Below are 5,362 nucleotides of genomic sequence, written 5' to 3'. Positions count from 1 at the left end.
ACACTTCCCACCACAGGTGCCTCACCAGCCTCCCCCTGAAAACCAGCCAGACCTTGGACACACACTGCCATCGCTTGATTGGCTCTGCATAGACCAGGAACTCAACTGACAGCAGGATCTGACCCTCCCAAATCCATGCTCAGAATACTGCATGTTACGGCTTCCTAGTGGCTTTGTTCCCCCTGTTCATTGCTGAGGGCCATGTGCTTGAACACCAGCTCTGAAGAAGACTTCAGTCCTCAGCACGGTGCAATCAGGTACAAGTTCAAGTTCTTACCAGAGTCACTTGGTTTGGTCTGACCTGCCTAGAGTGAGTCCCTCATAGTCTGGGCAAGCACAGGAGTCGGACGGAACTGCCCATAGGAGCTCAGTGAGGAAGGGAAGTGCAGACACTGCACAGGGTGAGAGAGCAGGATGAGAGCAGAGCAGCTGCAGCAGGGCTTAGGAATGGGCAGAGACTACCAGAAGCTGCTCAAGCTGAGTCCTATAGAAGAGAGTAGAGTTGGCCAAAGTATTTGCCTTCTGTTTCAGCCCAGAAAAGGGGGGTGCAGGTGCAAAGAAAAAAACAGCGATGCTAAGAAACCTCCCTGCAAAGGCACTGCATGGGGGAAAGGTATTGTAATGGAGTTTTCTTTAGTGATCACCTATAACTATGTTTGGGCAAAAAGAAATGTGATTAGCATGTAGATGCAGCATGGTAAAGCCAACTGGCTTGACACTGTTGCCTAGAATAGGGGTCTAGAGATCCATATGTAAGAATATTTTTGATACCATATCACAGTTGTGGGACAAAATGAACAGTAAGAATGAAGTTTCTCAATGCCTTGCTTTATGGCTATTCAGTTAAGCTGAGAAGACACTCACAGTCTAGCTATGAGCCCCTGTTGCTACAACTCTATCTTCTGAATATATTCAGTTTATGTTTCATATAATCATAGATTGTTTCTGGAACTCCCTTCCTCCTGCCTAGGTAAGCATGTCCATTTGACCTTTCTGTTGTGGTTAGCTTTATAATTATTACCTGTTAGTTCCTGCCCTTAGAGACTTGGACTTCTCACTACTACAAGACATCAACATAAGGCATTTCTTTCTTTTTTGATTTTTGTTTTTTTTGGTTTTGGGCCACACCCAGTGACACTTGGGATACTCCTGGCTATGTGCTCAGAAATCTCTCCTGGCTTTGGAGACCACATGGAATACCAGGGAATCCAACTCTGATCCATCCTAGGCTAGTGTGTGCAAGGCAGATGTCTTACCACTTGTGCTGCTGCTCCACCCCATAGAAGGCATTCTGAATTCAAAGAGTACATGACAAGGAGAGCAAAGCTACAGTATTAACCCTTATATAACACATTCCCCTTTTATTCTATTAGCACAACAGGACTATCATGAGTTCATTTTTGCATCACTGTTACAAACGAACTTACTGATCAACAAATTGATAATCCAATCAAAGAACAGGTTCAATTAAAAAACAAAAACAAAAGAAATTGGGATCTTTCTTTCTCTATTTTTTTTATTTTGGGACTGCACCCAGTGACACTCGGGGGTTATTCCTGGCTACGCGCTCAGAAACGCTCCTGACTCAGGAGACCATATGGGACGCCAGGGGTCGAATCACAGTTCGTCCTGGGTCAGCCACATGCAAGGCAAACCCCCTAGCGATGTGCTGTCACTCCGGCCCCAGAAGTAAGGAGCTTTCTAATCCAATCAGTATCAATTAAAATTAGAGTACCTACAAGAGAAATGAGGCTACCAATATTTGTAATTCAGTATTTGTAATTCAGTCCCAATCTCCAGGGGCAGTGGCTACCACTTCTCTGTGTTGGAAGCAAGGCTAATGGAACAGCCAAAGTCAATGGCAGCTCACTGCAAAAATGGAAGACTTTTGCTGCAAAGGTGGAGAGTTCAATCAGGGTTTGAATTAGATTATACTTATCTATTTGGGTTGAATAGATAATATTCCCACCATCAATGGACTCCTACCACGCTCCCCATACTGTTTAGCGTATAGTCTGAACTAGACACTATTCCCATCAGCACTTGCTTTATCACCACCTCCCCACCAACACAGATGGTTCCAGACTATAACTTGTGGTCCACGGTGATCTCCTCAACCTTCTGCACTGCTGAATGGACATCTCCCAGGCTGTGACTAAGGTAGCTCTAAAATCTCTTCTGGTAATTGGGAATTCTCAGGAGTAGCTTTCTCAATCCCAGAGTGGTGAATCCACTGGGTTTCCTTTATTTTTATTTTTTATTTTGGGTCATTTTATTTATTTTTTTTATTTTTGTTAATGCTATTTAGTCACCAAGAAATTACAAACTTATAAAAGCTTGGGTCAAGCATATTTTATGTTTCTGCACCAATATATTCATCAGTGTCTACTTCTCTCCACCACTGCCTATCCCCACCCCCACTAGCCTCCCATTTACTAGTCTACTTCTTGGCAAGAAACATATATATATGTACATATATATATGTACATATATATGTACATATATGTGCAACATCAATGGTTTAGAGTTCTATTGCTCATAGGGTTTTACATATTGTACCTTACCACCTTTTAGCACCAGTTTCTCGACTGGGTGGCATGAACTGTTCATCCTACTAGGACATACTTATTAAGCAAGGGCTCTAATTTTCCTTTTTCACACAAAAAGAAAAATTGCTAAAAGAAAAAGAAAATGAACAAAATGTTGCTTTCTTTCTTCTACTGTTAATTCACTATATAATCAGAATAATAAATTAAGTCTACTTTTTTATTAATTTTACTTAATTTTTATATTTTTGATTATAAAATACTTAAAAAATATGATATACAAAGTTACTGATCATTGTTTTCTTACATATATTGTATTCTAATGTCAATCTCAATACCTGTATCAACTTTCTTCCATTAGTGTTCCCAGTTCACTCATCCATCTCTGTGCTGTCCGCTAGCACTGAGCCTCTACCTGCTGTTTATCATCGGGGCCATACCCTTGTATATGTGGCAGCTGCAGCATAAAGTCATCACTGCATACACACGATGAGAAATTTGTGAAACATTAAAACTATTGTGTATGTAAATATTTTAGGGGATTATTATGTTACTGACCCTACCCTGATCGGTGATTGTGTCCTACCCTAGGGTGTGACCTGGCATTCTGCCCCCACCCTAGGGTGGTACCTCATTCTGCTTCCACCATTAGGTGGTACCTGATTCTGGGGGATAAAAACAAGGATATGTGGAAGGCGAGAAAGCTTTTGGCTGGAACTAAGGCTGAGTCTTTGGACTTCAGTCTTGGCCATCGAATAAAGCTAATATTTTCACAAGCTTGACTGTCTGCGAGCTTTTTACCCGCCGTTTCACCTCAGAACCATCGGCTGGACAGGGTGGCAGACGCGTGTGCTGAGCTGGAGGGGAAAGACCTCATTCTCCATCCCTCCATCAGTCAACCTCTTCAGGGGCTGACTTGCAACAAAAACCAATAGGAAAAATGCTACTGAATAAATATTTTATTCTTTTTTTTTTTTTTTTGTGGTTTTTGGGTCACACCCGGCAGTGCTCAGGGGTTACTCCTGGCTCCATGCTCAGAAATTGCTCCTGGCAGGCACGGGGGACCATATGGGACGCTGGGATTCGAACCGATGACCTCTTGCATGAAAGGCAAACGCCTTACCTCCATGCTATCTCTCCAGCCCAAATATTTTATTCTTATGTCATTTTCAAAGAAGCATCAGATATATTCTATGCTGCTTACGTGATTCTTAGTTGATATAATAGAAATGTCAAAATATTTCAGGTATTCTATAAAAAGTGTTAGAACTTCTTTTTACTTGAAAATGTTATTTTAAATATGACATTAGATAAAATGTTTTCAGGGCAAAGGGAAAAATTATAAGTGAAGTAATAGAAAGTCTGATTGAGAAATATATATGACAAATACACAGAGACCTTTCAGTGTGCAATACAGAAAGGAAAAATGAAACAACTAATAAATGAAAACAAAGAAAGGAAATAAGCAGGCATCACTCAGAAGAGGAGATACAAATACTAGTGTCCTAAAAAGATCCAGTTATTCTTGGGCAGAAATAACAAGTGACACAGAATAATAAATGTGGCTCAGTAGTCCACTTCACAACTTCATAGTAAATAACTACCAAACCCATACATACCCACTCATTCATTTTAAAGCCATGGCTTACCCTACTGTATTCTGATTTATAATTTGTTTTCTTGAGTTTGGGGGGCCCAAAGGACTGAACTGAATTGCAAATTTTAAATCAACAAATTAGCTCTGGAACCCCTACAGTCGCCTCAGCTTAAAAAAAAACTAAAATGTGGAGAAATTGAGATGTTGTTTAAGGGTATTGTTGCAAGTCAGCCCCTGAAGAGGTTGACTGATGGAGGGATGGAAGATGAGGTCTTACCCCTCCAGCTCGGAGCAAGCATCTGCTGGCGGTTCTGAGGTGAAACGGCGGGTAAACAGCTCGCAGACAGTCAGGCTTGTGGAAATATTAGCTTTATTCGGTGGACAAGACTGAAGTCCAATGTCTCAGCTTCAGTTCCAGCCAAAAAGCCCACCCCCCCACCCCCCGCCTTCCACAGACCCTTGTTTTTATCCCCCAGAATCAGGTACCACCCAATGGTGGGATCAGATACCACCCAATGGTGGAAGCAGAATCAGGTACCACCCTAGAGTGGGGCAGAATGCCAGGTCACAGCCTAGGGTACGGCACAATCACCGATCAGGGTAGGGTCAGTAACAAAATCATCCCATAAATGTTTATATACACAACAGGGTACAAACTTGCAAGTAATAAGCAAGGAGATCTAAAGAATAACAGTGATTAAAGACAACGAAGAAGGAACTCTGTAAAACAGATCCCCACACTACGCATTTCCAATCCCAAACAGATGGGTCTGAAGCAGGTCGGGTAGCTGCAAGGAATTAATAAACCGAGACAGTTAGGAGAGAATCATGAATTAGTTCTTGGCCTCTCTGCCTACCCAGCCAGACTGACCTTTCTTTAGTCTCACTACAAATTCAAAATCCTCTGGGGAGGGGAGGGTGGAGTGAGATCTAGGTGGGCTTTTCCATATCAAAGGGCTAGGTGAAAAGGAAAGAGGAAATTGAGGGAACATCTTTGTTTTGGGAAAATAGTTGCTGTCATCTTACATCCTTCATAGCAACAATTTTTTTTTAACCAGGGGAGAGCGGGAACGCAGTCCCCCACTACCACAAATTATGCAGTCGAGTTTCCCACATTTGGGGAAATCGCAGGGGTCAGCACATCCGGAGTGCAATGGATAAGCCTCACCCTGGGAAAACCACCTTCGTGATCATGGTATCTCCCCTGCCAGGTAAGTAT

General features: G+C 42.2%; 1 long non-coding RNA gene and 1 other non-coding gene across 2 annotated transcripts; one reads left to right on the top strand and one right to left on the bottom strand.

Moving 5' to 3' along the window:
* Positions 1-202: 202 nt before the first annotated feature.
* LOC126025665 (uncharacterized) lies at positions 203-3,007 on the top strand. Its single transcript, XR_007501496.1, has 3 exons — positions 203-257; positions 2,075-2,160; positions 2,908-3,007. It is a non-coding gene; the product is annotated as an uncharacterized LOC126025665 (long non-coding RNA).
* Positions 3,008-5,198: 2,191 nt separating this feature from the next.
* LOC126026552 (U1 spliceosomal RNA) lies at positions 5,199-5,362 on the bottom strand. Its single transcript, XR_007501781.1, has one exon. It is a non-coding gene; the product is annotated as a U1 spliceosomal RNA (small nuclear RNA).

Source organism: Suncus etruscus, chromosome 13 (assembly GCF_024139225.1).
Source record: "Suncus etruscus isolate mSunEtr1 chromosome 13, mSunEtr1.pri.cur, whole genome shotgun sequence".
Classification (NCBI taxonomy): domain Eukaryota; kingdom Metazoa; phylum Chordata; class Mammalia; order Eulipotyphla; family Soricidae; genus Suncus; species Suncus etruscus.
This window is presented reverse-complemented; position numbering and strand designations above follow the sequence as displayed.